The sequence below is a fragment of the Ceratotherium simum genome, chromosome 35 (genome assembly GCF_057802395.1).
Source record: "Ceratotherium simum simum isolate JZ-2026a chromosome 35, ASM5780239v1, whole genome shotgun sequence".
Taxonomy (NCBI): domain Eukaryota; kingdom Metazoa; phylum Chordata; class Mammalia; order Perissodactyla; family Rhinocerotidae; genus Ceratotherium; species Ceratotherium simum.
In genome coordinates, this window is record NC_141934.1 from 14,176,971 (window position 1) to 14,194,818 (window position 17,848).

Consider the following 17,848-nt stretch of genomic DNA (forward strand, 5'->3'; position numbering starts at 1 on the left):
CAGAGCATGCGCAGTAGCCGTGCGGGGGGCTTTTCCCCAAGGGTCAGTTACAGGGCAGGGTCAAGGGGATTGCACGGGCGTTTCCCAGCAGCCGCGAGCCTTGCACGCCCCGGAGCTCCGGGTGGGGTGGGGTGGGGCGCAGGGCTAGGGACACCCCTCTTCCAACTTTGCCAACAGTGGCAGCCGCTGAATGCCCGCGAGCATGCGTTGAGGAGCAGTGGGAGGGTGATTTGGGCCAAAAGAATTAAGTTGCAAAAGGATGCTGGGTGCGTTAAAACTTGCAATCCGTCACTGCCCAAGGGAAAAGGAGGTGGGTGGGCGCAGAGAGCTGTTGCAATCCCCTCCGTCCCCCAAAGTGGGGACGGGCCAGGAGGCCGAGCCGGGGCCCCAGGTAGACGCGGATTCCGGCCACCTGTCCCTTTAAGAGAGTTGCGCCCGCGCGGGCTGGCGGCGGGAGGGGGCTGCGGGGCCCCGAGCGCTCGTCCGGCGCCTCCACCTGCCGGGGCCGCGGGGGGCGCCCGGGTCTGCGCGCCGCGCCCCCCGGCGCGCGTGGAGAGTGAGGCGGCCCGGGGCCGGCGCAGGGGTCCCGGCGGCTGCGGGGAGGCCGCGGCGCTCCGGGGCCCGCCGGGCCGTTGGGGGCCGTGGCCCGCCGGTGCGCCCGCGCTCCCGCCTTCCCCGCCGCCCGGCCCGCGCGGCGCCGCCGCGGGAAAGGTGGCGCGGACGGCGGGCGGCGGGGCGGGGCGCGACAAAGGTCTCCCAGCCCTCGGCCGGGGCTTGGGCTACTTGGACCCCCCGAGAAAGTCTGCATTTCCGGGCCCCTTCCTCTTGAGCCTCCACTGGAGTAATTTGCTATGGTGACAACCATAATAGTCACAGTCACCCTTTATTTATTTACTGATTTCTTTCTGCCGCCTCGATTATTCTTCACACCAGCCCCCTGGGAGATAGGATGGTTCCCTTTCTGCACGTGGGAAACTCAAACTCTGAGCGGTGATGAGCCGGCCCAGGGCGCATGGGCAGAGCCGGGATTCGAACCCAGGGCTCGGCGACTCCACTGCGCCTGCGCCTGCACGTGGACATTCGCCTCAAGTGTGCGCCGCCCAGGCCCGGCACCCCATGCTTCTTGAGTTTCTGGAGCTGTCCTCGCGTCTGACCGGGCAGGGGAACCACGTTTCCGCACCTGTGGCTGGAAGCCTTTCTTCTCCGGGGTTTTGTGTTCAGGAAGGAGCCCGGGCTCCCTGCGCTGGGTGTACCTGGATTGTATTTTTCATTCAGGTGGGCTGTGACCCTGGCGCTGGTCCACGTCCTCCTGAATGGTTTTCTTGTAGCACCTGGGCTCCCTTACTCTCCTCTCTGCCAGGATGAATACATCAGCTTGCACTCTCTGGGGGCGGAAATGTAGTTTACAGATGTTAGTTAAGGTCATGGTCGTGAAAGCTTCTCAGTTTTCATCTCTCTCTGACCTGCATATGTTTAAAAATGTGTATTTTGGGGGCTGGCCCAGTGGCGCAAGCGGTGAACTGCACGCTCTCCACTGCCGAGGCCCGGAGTTAGCTGGCCCGGATCCCGGGGGCGCACCGACACACTGCTTGTCAAGCCATGCTGTGGTGGCATCCCATATAAAGTGGAGGAAGATGGGCACAGATGTTAGCTCAGGGCCAGTCTTCCTCAGCAAAAAGAGGACGACTGGCCGATGTTAGCTCAGGGCTGATCTTCCTCACAGAAAAAGGAAAAAAAATGTGTATTTTGACCCGTTATAAAGGTAGTTTACATTGCTTTGAATGTCCCTGAATGACCTATAATTAATGCACGGGTTAAGTTGTAAGTATTCAAAGCATTTGGGTTTATTTCTGTTAATCCTTAATGGAGTTGTAAGTAAACAGGGTTACTTGACAACCTCCTTTTGAAGTAACAGTCCTTTCATTAAGGTATAATTTTATATCTGTAGAGTGGTTTGGAAAGAAAATCTCTCCTCTGAAAGCTGAAGGATTCAGGAAAGCTTTTTAAATAAAAAGTATCCAGTCTGTGAGTTCTGTAGACTCATGTGCTATGGAAAAAAAGAGCAAGGACCCTTCATTAAAAGACAAAAAAAAAAAAAAAAAAAAAAGATTCAGGATGTTCTGGGCAGCCCTTGAAACCTCCCTTTTCCTTGTGAACTTGGCTTCTCTGCATGGATTTATGGCTGGCAACTGTGACCATTTCGCTAAAGAATTGAGATTTTGAGTTCTTTGCTTCAGGTTTGGTTGGTGAAAATATTGCCACTCAAACATCTATTGTTAGAATTATTCAGAAAACCCAGGTAACTTAGCAGAAACTCTTCCTTTCTTAGATTAATGTATTTTTTCCCTTTTATGAATGTATGGGATTTCTGAAGCCTGCTGAATTGTAAGTCACCTGGAGTGAAGTTAGAACCTAGAACCATAAAAGGGAAGAGCTAGGAATCCTTATTTTTTAACAAGTGTCTCAGATGAGTCTATCATCAAGAAAGTGTGGGCACCTTGTACCAGGTGATCGCCTTACCAAAGTAAAGATGGCCTAGACCCTTTTTTCTTGTTTAAATGAAAGGATGTGAAGTTCACCTGTATTCTTATCTATATAGCATCTTATCATTTGCCTCTGTGTAGGGAGAGCCTTAGATTGGTCCTGATTTTGCAGATAACTTGCTTCCCCACTAGCAAGATTTCCAAAGGATTCAACAGAAATCCAGTTCACCGGACTCTGATTATACAGGAAATCTACGACAGGGAACAAAGCAACAGGTTTATGGCTTTTCTGCTTCGTCTCTGGTTCAATGTCATGGGAAATGCTGTAATCTGGGCCTCTGTATCTGAAGTTTTGATAGTTGAGCAGAGTAGTTATTTGCCTGGTCTGTTCAAAGCTAGGGTGCCCATGGCTATGTAAGAAATATTTGTTCATGGTGTTGATAATGAGCTTAAAACCAGCTCGGTCATAAGTGGGAAGACCAGTTCCTCATATGCAATGTAGGTTCGTACTGAAGGATTAAAAACTACTAACTCACTTAGCAAGTTTAGAGCAGGTTTTGTTTGATCAAGAAGCAGCTCGATTTTATTACAGGCCACGACCATTTCTTCTCTTTTTTCCTAAGTTCTTGACTTTTGCTTTGTTTATTCTGATTTTTCTGGTAGTGAGGAGGGAGGGGGAGGGTGGTCTGGAATATATGATTCGTAGCAATAAATAATCTGTTCTTTTCTTCCACTCTGACCACTGGCTGGTATAGTGAACTGCAGGGCATGTCTATGAAGCAGAAACATCCAGGTTTTTTTCATGAACGATTATACTTGAACAGCCCCCCTAGGCCGCAGTACCCTGGGCTGTGTCTGGCACATAGTAGGTACTCTGGAGATGTACAGGCTTTTAAAACATTTTTTTTTTTTTGGTTTGTTAATTGCTAAAAACTAGTCAAGAGGCATTTTCTTATAAGAAAGTTCTCAACGGAAAGCTTACCCCGTATTGTCTCCAAGGTTCATGCCACCTCTAAAAGTAATTCCTGATTCTGGCTTCATAAGATGTCGGTTCCGAAGCACTGGGAAGCCACTGTTGAGTGTCTAAACACAGCTCCTGAAGATGGGAGCACAGACCTGGTTCTTTTCTGTGGGAGACCCTGCAAGTACGCTGGCCGTTATCTCCTCTGCTCCTGTTAGCATGACTCATCTGTGTATTATGGTTCTTTGGAAGGGCGTTTGTAGAGGAACTTCCACTTATCATGGTTATACATCTTATTTAATAAAAGGATGCTAAACCCTTGGATGTTTCCAGGGAAGGAGTACTAAAACGATTTTGTGTCTTTATGATATCCTACTGTCTCCACCCAGCTCCAGTTCAATCATCATCCCATCCTCCTCCTCAGAAAGGTGGTTGGTAGCCGTAAAATTAAGCCCACTGAAGAGCATGACCCATGAATGTGTACCGAGCGAGTTGCAGGAGCTTTTATTTTTTCAAATTTTTCTTTTTCCTTCCTTTTACAATAACCTCATTAAGTTGTTGTCAGTGTTGGCAATATGGCCGGCTGTTCCTTTATGAAAATTATTTTTTCGAGTGGCTTTTTTTTCCTTTTGCATTTTTTTTGAGTGTCAAAAGAATAAAAACCAGAGGCCGTTTTCTCTGTGAATCCACAAAACTGAGCTGAGATTACCAGGTTGTAGGTTCCAGGGCTTATTTTAATCAGCATAAGGAAAAACTTCCCAACAATTAGAGCGATCCCAGGCCAGCCTGTCTCCTCTGATGGTGGAATTGCCCTCGACCCGGCTGTTGATGCTCCAGCACACGTGAAGGGGGATTCACAAACCAGAGACAAGTTGGGTTAGATCTCTGACGCCCACCCAGTGCTGAAATTCCACGGTCATCTACGTCTCCTCTTTGAACTTCACTGCCAAGTCCAGGTACACAAATAGCACATTTTCTGTTGAGTGTGGACACTCAAATTTCTTATGCTTTAACAAATATTATATTTACATCTAATTGTGATAATGCAGAGGAGTGCAAAAAGGAAACGCTTTGAAGAAAATGTAAAACAACGCTGTGTCACTTTCAATGTGTGTATCTTGGTGATGGCCACGATGAAACTATTGGACAGTTGTCTTTCTAGTTGGCTGAAGTTTAAAAGCACAAAATAAAGAATTTGGAGACTAGAATGGGCTCCTACAGTACAAATGTTTTAAAAAGCTGGGCCATGTCTTGGCTGGTATTACTGGTTACCTACACTATATTATAATGCCAACCAACATTCATCAGGCCCTGGAGAAACTCTGAGATAACTTCTGAATCAAAAAACGCATCAAATTGTTTGGCATCATCGTAACCTTAAGCATGTCTTATTTTTGGAAAGTGAATAATCCCTATCATCTTAACATAGCTATTCCATAAGAATTAGAATATTTATTCGGAACCACCCATTCCCTGCTGCTCACAGACTCTTTAATGTGGGGACAGCTGTCTAGGAGGAGGGCTTCTCGATGGCTCTCAGGTCTCAGCGCTGTCCCTCCCCTGCTCCGCCCTGGCTGAGTGGCTTTGGGCAAAGTTATTCTCTGGGCCTTTGTTTCTCCTTCTCTAAAAAAGGAATAACACCACCCATATAACAGGGCTGTCTGAGGCTTGGAGACAGCACCTGGTGCATAGTAGGGCTGTGTTTCTGGGTGATTTTCTATTTCTAAAGGCTCTTCTCGTTCTGTAGCTAGATTCTCCTGGAGAAAGGAAGGAATCAATTGCATGACTTTGGGAAGCTGTCTCAACTTTTTAAACCAACAGAATCTGGATTGACCAAACAGCTCTCCTGTGATCTGAAAGTTTCAACACAGCCTTTTCCTGGCTTCCAAGGAGAAGTCAGCTTACCCTCCGTCAAGACAATGCTGTTCTAGGTATTAAAAAATATCCAAGGTTCTTATTTTCTGCTGCAATCCATAATCTTACCCAATCTAAGCCCTTACCTTCATTTATCCACCAGGAAATCCCATTCAGCAATCACCAGCTGGGGAAAGCTGTGATGCCCTCTGAATTCTAGAATTGATTCAATCTGGCTATTTTGTGTATCTCCTGTATTATTTTGCCGTATCGTGCAGGGCATATTGCTCCAGACTCCACATCTATGTTATGGGTGCAATTTACCTACAATTCCACATCTCATCTGAGTCTACATTATTAGAACTGTGACCATCACTGTATTGAATGTTCTGTTTTCTTTGGATGGCTTTTTCTATTAGTTTCTACCAGGGATCCTGAACCAGGGGTCTGCAGGCGGCCTGCAGCCATGGACAGGTTGTGTTTGGTTCACAGGCTTTAAAGGAAAAAACAAAAAACTTGAATTAGAAGCTAGCATTTTAAAATCCTTCAAGTTGGGATTTCCAGCTTTCCTTGAAAAATCTGAAAAGTTGGCCATGCTAGGCCCCACCATCTCATGAGGTAGCCATCAGCTGGGACTGAATGCAGTTAGAGGGATGGTCGCCTGGTCTCTAGTTGGCCACAGGCCCCACCACTCCTTATAGCCCAACCCCAATGCTTAGGTCTTTGCCATCTGTCTTTGAACATATTTTTTCATTGGTCTTGGTTGTTTTCTTATAATACAGTGAAGAAAAAAGTGAAATGTTTTTCGTGCCCGTGTTGTTATCAGAAACCTCAGAAAGATTGTAGCTAATAAAAATAATCCATTTTGAACAACTCACTCTGCTCGACAATGTGCTCAGTGCTTTGCACAGCTTTCTCCGTCCTTACAAAGCTGTGGGGTGGGTGCGATTGCACCCATACGAGAGATGAGGAAATTACTCGGATTTGGCTCACTTCATCTGTTCTACCTGAAGGTGTCAGGGGATGGAGAAGACGTGGTATGCAGGACCCCTCCCTCCTTCTTTTCTGCACCGAGCGGTTGCCTCTAGGCAGCACATTTTAGGCATCTCTCTTTTTTTTTGCTGAGGAAGACTGGCCCTGGGCTAACGTCTGTGCCCATCTTCCTCTACTTTATATGGGACGCCGCCACAGCATGGCTTGACAAGCGGTGCGTAAGTCCGTGCCCGGGACCTGAACCTGCAAACCCCTGGCCGACGAAGTGGAGCGCGTGAACTTAGCTGTTATGCCGCCAGGCCAGCCCCTAGGCATCTCTTTTTGTGACGCGTGGCTTGGGACAAGGCAGGTCCCACCGGTGAGAATGCAGCTACGTCCCAGGGGATTGCTGGTCCCCACATTGACCCATAGAGGTCACACGTTTAGTTCAGGGGGTAGAATATAATAAAAAATGAAATTGAGCAAACTGGATGCGCAGACCACTTTATAATTCTGTTAAGTAACTGGATCTAACATCTCAGCCATCTGATTCATAAAAGGGAACATTTGAACCCACCTTAAAAGTTTGCGAAAATAAAATTGCTCTATTTCAGTCTAATGGAAGGGCTTCATTCTTAGTAAAGCAGGTGAAAATATCTCAATGTTTGGTATCCTTGCTTTGGTTAGACTTGATTTCAAATGAGGTATACTCTTGCGGATCATATATTTTGAAATTCATAGAGTTATAACTTGGAGTAATACCTTTTGTGTCATCAACTAAGACATGAAAAACGAGTGCTCCGTGAAAAGAAAGAAATTCTCTGCACGCTTCAAGCCAGCTCTTTTTAATTTCACAGACTGATTTGGGGGGTTCCTCCTTTGTTAAGCGCCTTTAACATTTCTTTGCTCAACAGAGAATCCAAACTCAGATTTTTCACTGCAAGCAGCTTTATCCTGCAAACACAAAACAACCCTCAGTGATCTTAAAAGGCTGCTCAGAGAACTCTCTTTCAGTCTTATCACCACTACACGTTCAGATCCTGTTCCCAGTAGCAAAAAGCAGTGTATTTGCTTAGTAAAAGCCCCTTCCCAAGGTTCGGGACTGGGTTTTTTTTTTTCCCCCATATCTCTTTCCATTTGTGTCTAAAATGAAAATGTAAAACAGATTAGCACATAAACTTGTTTGAATGTAGCGCTCCGTGGACACTTGCCGCTTTTTATTGCAAGGTAACAATCCAGGCTGTTTGTTTTAGAAATGGTAATGTTGTATCATTGTAACAAATTATACTTAAAAATCATTTAGTGTGAAATTGCAGATTAATCCCATAGGGACAGGGTATTAACAATCACCCAGCCCTTTGGAGCATACAGATGGTGAATCTGGGATTTACAATAGGAACAATCGCTGATTACATGCATGGGTGTAACGGACAAAAAGACCTCCAGAACTTCAGCCTGAGGATCCAGTGGAGGTCCTAGTGCCTGACTTGTTTGAGACACTCGTGTCCCTAAGAATGCCTGTGTTTCATCACCTAGCCTCTGTGAGATTTTGCAGTGCATTCTGTGTGCTTTGAAACCTACCAAGGGCATATGCATATCCTCAGTGTGCTTAGCTTTAACCGTTCTAAATTCCTTTAGAATTTGTTTAAAGAGCAACTTCACAGTGGGGCGTTTAGTGGGAATTTGGCAGATGTGCCTGTGCCTAGAGAGCTCATTATCAAAACCAGTACCTACTGTTGTTCACTAATCGCCAGGAAGAAAGTCGTCCTGCGCTGCGTGGATGGGGGGCTAGGGAGGGTTCTTTGCTTCAGAAATTAATCAGCACCTGAAATGAAAAGGACTCCTAAGTACAACGTCCCTGATTTTGAAACTGTCGTTCGGCCGAGCCACAGACTGACAACCCTATGACATGCTCAATGTTGGGAATAAAAATGGCACCCTCATACACACAGTCTTGAATACAGACCATGTTACTGTAAGTGACCAGTTGGTGTGTGCTTGGGATCGGAACTAAGCAAGAAAGACTGTTTTCTTTTAAACCATTTATATTTTTTAAATAATTATTCACTAAATTTTAAGATCAGAGCATAGCCACCTCAAAGGTAATTTAAGTTCATATGCAACTTCTATATGCACCCACATAAGTAAATTCTGCCCCCGAATCTCTCGTTTAATTTCAAATGTAAAGGTGAGAAATAACTTTACAATCAGGAGAGTAAGTTGTCTCTGATGAAAACCAAAAAGCCAAATGCTTAAAAGAATTTAACAAAGTTCTCTTGGCTTTTTAGGGCTTATTTCTAAAAACAAAACAAAATGAAAAAAACTTGTATCCAACAAGTGAACTGTTGTTTATTCCAAATATTTTCCAAACACCATTTTGTTATGGAGCTCAGAGCAGAAGGAAAGTACCAGTGTATGGTATGTCTGTGTCTGATTGTAGAAAATGTTTTGAGTTTAGGCAGATGCAGCCCGTGCTGGTTTTATTGCTTTTCCTGAACCCAGGGATTTGTGACAATGAGGGGCCAGCTGAGTGATAATGATCATGTCCTCTCTGTTGGACCAATTAATCACCCTCCCAGAAGGGTTTTACAGCCCCGTCTTGAGGGGATGCTTGTAAGCTTCTCAGGATTATTCCGGAGGTGCTTTGCAACTGGTCTTTATTTCAGCCCTGTCCTGCAGGGGCTGGGTTGGGTAGCATCTTGTTCAGAATGATCAATGTGGCCTCTATTGTCACAGTTACCAATGACGTTAGTAGCATTGAGGCAACACTCATTCCTTGGGAAAAGTCTGTTTCTATCAGGTTTGAAACATACCTTAAGGTCTCAGATGGAAAATATGTAGTTGTTGATATACTGGTTAAAAAAGCAAGGAATGGCCAAAGCTGAAAATTTTGGATTATAACCCAAAGTATAAAATAAATATTCATGAGTACGTACTGATATAAATGATTGAAGAAGTACATAAATGGGAGAGAAGAGATTCCTTACAGAAGAATCTCAAATAATGTATGTAGATACTCTCTCCTCCCCCCGCTCCCCTTCACTGTTGGGTTGATCTTAGCGACTCATCGCCAAATAACAGAGTATAGAGAGGGTAACAGTAACTTTATAGTGGCGCAGCCTGGCACACACGACCTTCACCAAGTGACGAAGGTTAACATCAGCAGTGATGCGTGTGGGTCCCGTGCACCCCTGGATGTGATGGGATGAGAAGGCACAGAGGCACTTCACCTCTGTGGAATTCTTTCTAAAAATCCCAAACTTCAGTCTACTCATGAGAAGAATATCAGACAAACCCAAATTAAGGCACATTCGACAAAATACCTAACTAGTGTCCTTCAATACTGTCAAGGTCATGAAAGACAGAGAAAGAATGAGGAACTGTCCCAGACCAGAGGGGACTGGTCAGGCATGACAACTAAATGCAGTGTGGTGCCCTGGGTTTGATGCTGAATGAGGAAAAGGACATTGGTGGAAAACTGGTGAAACCCAAATCAAGTCTGGAATCTCTTTAAGAGAAATGCACCACCGTGGGTTTCTTAGTTGTGACAAATGTACCATGGCAATGGAAATACTAACAATGGGGAAAAGTAGGTGAGGGGAATACGGGAGCTCTCTGTGGAACCTTTGTAACTTTTCCGTAAATCTAAAATCATTCCAGAACAGTTTATTTTAAATCAAGTAAATGACACATCCATGTTCATAGCAGCATTATTCTCAATAGCCACGAGGTAGAAGCAACCCAACCAACCAACGGATAAATGGATAAATAAAATGTGATGCATACACACAATGAAATATTATTCAGCCTTAAAAAGGAAGGCAATTCCATCCATGCTACCATATGGATGAACCTCGAGGACATTATGTTAAGTGCAATAAGCCAGTCACAAAAAGACAAATACTGTATGATTCCACTTATATGAAGTACCTAGAGTAGTCAAATTCATGGAGACAGAAAGTAGAATGGTGGTTGTCAGGGGCAGGGTGGGGGAGAATGGAGAGTTACTATTTAATAGGTACAGAGTTTCCATTTTGGAAGATGAAAAAGTTCTGGAAATCTGTTGCTCAACAATGTGAATATACTGAACACTACTGAACTGGACACTTAAAAATGGTGAAGGTGGTGAATTTTATGTTATGTGTTTTTTACCACAATTTAAAAAAATGTTTTTAAAAAATCAAGAAAATGAATATAACTATACAGATTAGGGAAACCTTTGCTTACCATGAAAAAGGCCTGTGGCAGAGTTCTTAGCCTTGGCACTATTGACATTTGGGCTGGATGATTCTTTGTTTGGGGGCCCTGTCCTGGGCATTGTAGGGTGTTTAGCAGCATCCCTGGCCTCTACCCAGTAGATGCCAGTAGCACCCCTCCCCCCATCATGACAACCAAAATATCTCCAGACATGATAATTGTCCCCTGGGGCTCAAGGGCAAAGTTGCCTCTGGCTGAGAACCATTGGCCTATTATAAGACTAGGGAAGAAAGGAAACAGATTTTTTAAAAATAATTGTCTAGACCTTCACTGTCTGATATGGTAGTCACTAGCAATATGGGGCTATTTAAATTTAAAATTAAATGATTACAATTTAAGTTTCAGTTCCTCGTTTATTAGCTACATCTCAAGTGCTCAATGGTCACATGTGGCTTGTGGCTGCCATATTGGACAACTCAGACTATTACCATCATCACAGAAAGTTCTATAGGCCGCACCGATCTAGATGTTCAGCGTATTCATAGTACTATCTCTTATCTCATCTATTTGGTGTGTGTGCTGATCGTTTAAGTGCTTTCCAGGCTCTAAATGTGCATGATGATGATGGTGAATGACAGAGCAGAGCCGCCATTAGCCATGCCAGTAACTGTTAACCGAGCTGCCCCTTTTTACCTGCTCACAACTGCCCTCATCAGAAAAAAATGGAGGGGGACAAAAAACAAAATAGCCTGTGAGTTGAGCTTACCCACCTGTCAATGATCATAGCAAACATCACGGTCTTAGAGATCCTTTACTGTCTCTCTCCAAATGTGGCTGAGCCCCTGTGCAGCTGGAAACAATCCTGGGGAGCAGTCCCTCCCAGTTCTGGGCATCGCGGTATCTTCCCCACCGAGCTGGACGTAAGGAGCAGAAAAGCAGGTGGAAGCCAAGGTCTGTTGGGCCCCAGGGCAGAGGGTGGAAGGAATGTGCATGTAGTTGGGTGTTGCTGGTTACGTTCTGTAAGCCCGTTGAAAGGGATTCTGGATTATCTACTGTCTGTCTACTCTCCTCTCTTAGTGAGACCAATAAAAACCAGTTGTCAATAGATGAACACACCTTTAGGCCTCAGAATTGAGAAATGCAAAGACTTCCTCCTCTTTTCCAAGACATTCAAGTCGCAAAAGTAGACGCAGTCACACTAAGGAGGGTCTTTGGTGAGAGGATTTTTCCCCTGGATCTGATACTCATCGAGATCCCCCCGTGGCCTGGGCATGAGGGAGGGCCAGTTAGTTGCCCGTTTTTCTCTCCAAGAAAATCTCTGCTCTGGTTGTCAGGGGTTGGGTGAAGTCATTCTTTTATGTTCTGTCTCCTTCCTTGTTGGTGTTTTAAAATTCAGATGTTAAATCACCAATACCTTATTTAGCCATCAGATTTTCTCTGGTCTGGAACAGCAAGCAAGGATTTGACTCCTGGGGGGTATGGGGCCTAGAGGGGTAGGGATAGAGGGTAAGGAGTTTGTACACCTTTGGCTGATAAAAAGGCCACCACAAATTAGGGCTTAAAAAATGTTTTTTAAGTACACAACATCATAATAGCAACAAAAACTAAGAAGTGACCCGAAATTTAGCCAACCCTGAGGACATTATGCTGAGTGAAATAAGCCAGTCACAGAAGAACAAACACTGCATGATTCCACTTTCATGAGGCCCCTAAAGTAGTCAGTTTCATAGAAGTAGAGAGTAGAGTGGTGGTGGCCAGGGGCTGGAGGGGAGGAGGAAATGGAGAGACGCTATTCAGCAGGTGTCAAGTTTCAGGTATGCAAGATGAATAAGTTCTAGAGAGTGCTGTGCCAAACTGTGCCTATAGTTCACAATACTGTAGTGTGCACTAAAAATTTAAGAGGGTAGATCTCATATTAAATGTTCTTACCACAATAAAAATAAATAAACAAATGTTGTTGTATGCCACTAAAAAGGAAATTAGCCAAAAGAATTCAAAAGATGGGGTTTTTTTCAGCTTTTTTTTGAGGTATAATTGACAAATAAACTTGTAAGATATTGAAAGTGTACAACATGATGATTTGATATATGTCTACACTGCAAAAGGATGTCCCCAACCAAGTTAATTAACACATCCATCACTTCACATATTTACTTTTTTGTGTATGTGAGAGAACATTTAAGTTTTACTCTCACAAATTTTAATTATACAATACAGTGTTATTAACTATAGTCACCATGTTATACATTAGATCCTCGGACCTTATTCATTTTATAACTGAAAGTTTGTACCCTTTTATCAATCTCTCCCTATTACCCCCACTGCACAGCCCCTGGCAGCCACTTTTCTATTCTATGTTTCTTTGTGTATGACTTTTTTTTTTTTTTCTAGATTCCACATATAAGTGATGCCATACAGTATTTGTCCTTGTCTGACTTATTTCACCTAGCATAATGCCCTTCATTTGTGTTGTCATAAATGGCACAATTTCCCTCTTTTCTAAGGCCTAATATATTCCATTGTGTGTGTGTATATATATATATATATATGTATATATATATACATACACCACATTTTCTTTATCCATTCATCCAATGACAGACATTTAGGCTGTTTCTGTACTTTGGCTATTGTGAATAATGCTGCAATAAACATGGGAGTGCAGATATCTCTTCAAAATGGTGATTTCGGTTCCTTTGGATATATACCCAGGAGTGGGATTGCTGGACTATATGGTAGCTCTATTTTTAATTTCTTGAGGAACCTCCGTTTGTTTTCCATAGTGGCTGTACCAGTTGATACTCCCACAAGCAGTGTACCAGGGCTGCCTTTTCTCCACATCCTCACCAGCATTTGTTATCTCTTATCTTTTTGATAATAGACATCCTTGCAGGTGTGAGGTGATATCTAACTGTGGTTTTGATTTGTCTTTCCCTGATGATTAGTGATGTTGAGCATCTTTTCATACACCTGCTGGTGTTTGTGTGTGTGTCTTCCTTGGAAAAATGCCTATTCAGGTCCTTTGCCCATTTTTTAATTTCTTTTTTATTTTTATTTTTTGCTATTGAGTTGTAAGAGCTACTTGGACATTTTGACTATGAATCCTTTATCGAATATATGGTTTGCAAATATTTTCTCCCATTGCATAGGTTGCCTTTTCATTTTGTTGATGGTTTCCTTTGCTGTGCAGAAGCTTTTTAGTTTGAGGTAGTCCCACTTGTTGATTTTTGCCCTTGTTGCCTTTGCTTTTGGTGTCAAATCCAAAAGATGATCCCCAAGACCAATGTCAAGGAGCTTATCCTCTATGTTTCCTTCTAGGAGTTTTATGGTTTCATGTCTTTAATTCATTTTGAGTTGATTTTTGTGTTTGGTGTAAGATAGTGGTCCAGGTTCATTGTTTTGCATGTGGCTGCCCAGTTTTCCCAACACCATTTATTGAAGAGACTGTCGTTTCCCCATCATATATTCTTGTCTCCTTTGTCATATATTAATTGGCTCCTTTTTTGTAGATTAATAAATGCATGAGTTTATTTCTGGGCTCTCTGTTCTGTTCCATTGATCTGTGTGTATGTTTTTATGCTAATACCATACTGTTTTGATTACTGTAGCTTTGTAGTGTAGTTTGAAATCAGGACATGTGATGCCTCCAACTTTATTGTTCTTTCTCAATATTGCTTTGGCTGTTCGGGGTCTTTTGTGGTTTTATACAAATTTTAGGTTTGTTTTTTCCATGTGAAAAATGCCATTGGAATTTTGATAGGGATGCATTGAATCTGTAGATTGCTTTGGGTAGTACGGACATTTTAACAATATTAATTCTTCCAAACCATGAACACAGAACCATTTATTTGTGTTTTCTTTAGTTTTTTCATCAAAGTCTTATAGTTTTCAGTGTACAGATCTTTCACCTCCTTGGTTCAATTTATTCCTAAATATTTTATTCTTTTTGATGCTATTGTGAATGGAATTGTTTTCTTTCTTTCTTTTTTTTTGTGAGGAAGATTGGTCCTGAGCTGACATCTGTTGCCAATCTTCCTCGTTTTGCTTAAAGAAGATTGTTCCTGAGCTAACACCTGTGCCAATCTTTCTCTATTTTGTATGTGGGACGCCGCCACAGCATGGCTTGATGAGCGGTGTGTAGGTCTGTGCCCAGGATCCGAACCCACAAACTCCGAGCTGCCAAAGCAGAGCACACAAACATAACCACTATGCCGTCAGGCTGGCCCCAAGGATTGTTTTCTTAATTTCTCTTTCTGATAGTTGTTGCAAAAGAATTTGATGGAGAAAAGTTTTAAAACTTGTAAAGATCTGGAAAGAAGACAGGAATAAATGGAGAGAGATATTTTTCATGGATGGGATAATTTTTTTATGGTGGTAAAAAATTTACCATCTTAACCATTTTTAAGTATACAGCTCTGTAGCATTAAGTACATTCACATTGTTGTACAACCATCACCACCATCCATCTCCAGAAATTTTTCATCTCCCCAAACTGAAACTCTGTCCCCATCAAACACTACTCCCCATCCCCCCTCCCCAGCCCCTGGCAACCACCAGTCTACTTTCTGTCTCTATGAATTCGACTACTCTAGGAACATCGTATAAGTGGAATCATACAGTATTGGTCCTTTTGTGACTGGCTTGTTTCACTTAGCATAGTATCTTCATCCATATTAAAGCATGTGTCAGAATTTCTTTCTCTACCTTTTGGCTATTGGAAATAATATTGCTGTGAACATGGGTGTACAAATATCTATTTGAGTCCCTGCTTTCAATTCTTTTGGGGTATATACACCCAGGTGTGGAATTGCTGCATTGGACAGCAGGGGACTACTCTTTAACGATCTGAGTACAGAATCTATCTTAGTCTGCTTGGGCTGCTGTCACAAAATACCATAGACTGAGTGGTGTAAACAATAGACATTTATTTCCCAAAGTTCTGGAGGCTGGGAAGTCTAAGATCAAGGTGCTGGCAGATATGGTTCTTGGTGAGGGCCCTTGCAGAGAGCCACTTTCTTGCTGTGCGCTCACATGGCCTTTCTCTCTCTTCCTCTTCTTTTAAGGGCACTCATCGCATCATTGAGGCTACACCCTCATGCCCTCCTCTAAACCTAATTGCCTCCCAAAGGCCCCACCTCCAAATACCACCACCTTGGGGGTTAGGGTTTTAACATATGAATTTGGAGAACACACAAACATGCAGTCCATAGTAGAATCCTTCTAGATTTTTATCCTACATCTTTACAGTTTCTCCCCTTCCCTAATTTAATGGAAATTAACACCCAGGCCACATTCTCTTTCTAAGACTTATGGAGAGATGTCTGTGCACTCGAGTTTCATCAGTTTACCTGATATCAAAATGAATTACTTAATTACAATAGCAAGTTTAATAAGTACGAATAGGTTTGGGAACAAATACAGGTAACTCAAGCATTTGGCTCAACTGGAAGGGACAGAAATGCATGGATATTCTAGAGATCCTTGTTTCTCAAACTTTATGGTACATGTAGGTCACTGGGGGAACTTATTAAAAGGCATGTTCTGATTCAGTAAGTCGGGATGGGACCTGAGATGTTACAGTTCTCAGTGCTCCCAGATGGTATGATACAGCTGACCTTATGTAGCAAGTTCTAGAAAGTCTCCTCCTGCCTTCAAGAGTTCAGCAGGCATTGGTGTCATTAGTGTGTTCAACAGGGTATGGAAAGCAATGGCTAGTCTTGGGATTTGGTTCATGAAGATCAATTAAGAGTATATTCCTCATTGTTTTAGTTACCACCCCAAACTTAGTGGCATAAAGCAACCATGCTTTTATTATGCTTACCCATTCTGTGGGGGATGAATTCCGGCAGGGCACAGTGGAGCAAGCTTGTCTTTGATCCTTGATGTCAGGGTCTTTGGCTGGGAAGACTAGAAGGCTAGGGTGGGAGTGACTTGATAGCTGGGCTCAAACCATCTGACTCTTGTGTCTGGCCCCTGGACTGGGGAGACTGGAGGACCAGGGCTGCAACCAGAAGGCCTACATACGGCCTCTCCATGTAGTTGGGCTTCCTCACAGTACGGCGGCCTTAGGGCAGCCAACTGCTGTGATGGTGGCTGTGTCTTTGACTTAGCCCCAGATGCCACACAGTGTTCCTTCTGCCACATTTGGTTGGTTACAAGCAAGTCACAAACCCACCTGACTCAAGGGAGGGAATTGGATTCCACTTTTTTTTTTTTGGTGAGGAAGATTCACCCTGAGCTAACATCTATTGCCAATCTTCCTCTTTTTTTTGCTTGAGGAAGATTAGCCCTGAGCTAACATCTGTGCTAATCTTCCTCTATTTTGTATGTGGGTTGCCACCTCAGCGTGGCTGACGAGTGGTGTAGGTCCACTCCCGGGATCTGAACTTGCGAACCCAGTGCACCAAAGCGGAGCATGCCGAACTTAACCACTATGCCACAGAGCCAGCCCCGTAGGCTCCACTTTTTGGTAGCAGAATGGAAAGGTCTAGAAGAGCAAATGAAATGGGAGATACTGTTGTGACCATCTTTGGAAAATCCAGTCTGCCAAACTTAATTTTTAAACTTTATTTTCTCTCTATGATGAAGATATTTTTGATAAAGTACAGCACCTTTCAACACACCTCTTATATAGATGTTAAAGTTCTCATTTTATTAGAGTTTAAAATCTTGCTCGGGGATCCAGAGGTGAAGACAATGGGTTAACCCTGAATTCTTTCCAAATTTATCATCCTATCTGAGAGCGCCTCCATTCTTTAAGGCATACACAAGACAATGGCATCCTTGATAACTATTCTTCATCACCGGGTGAAGGCATTTCTGTGCCGTCTAGGTCCTGTCATCTTGCAGCCGCCCTTGCCTGAAGATGCTAGTTAGACGCCTTGGGCAAAGCCTGCTTGTCTATCTGTACCTGTCCAGGTGTTCTCCTCTTCTACCAGGTGAGCAGTTCCATCATTGTCCTGGTTGCCCAGGGCCCCAAGAGTTTGTGTGTTTCTGCATTACTTCCTGCTGCCCCCCTCTCCCCCTACTTCCATCCCGTCATGCCATCTTGGTCTCTCTTCTCCCATTCCCAGGCTAATGAGTCTAGTTGACAGTAATGTTAATTTCATTTCTTAGTTGTGATAAACATGCCAGATTATGTAAGATGTTCAGATTAGGGGAAACTGAGTGAAAGGTTTCGGGTACTCTCTGCACTGTCTTTGACACTTTTCTGTAAGTCGACAATGATTCCAAATAACAAGTGTGTATATGTCTACACACACACGTAAACATACACACACATATGTGAAGTCAGCCACACTTTTTCAGTATTTTTTAAGCAATCATTTAAATGATATGGTCATTGTTAAAAAGTTTTGGATATCAACAGACACACCGTTTG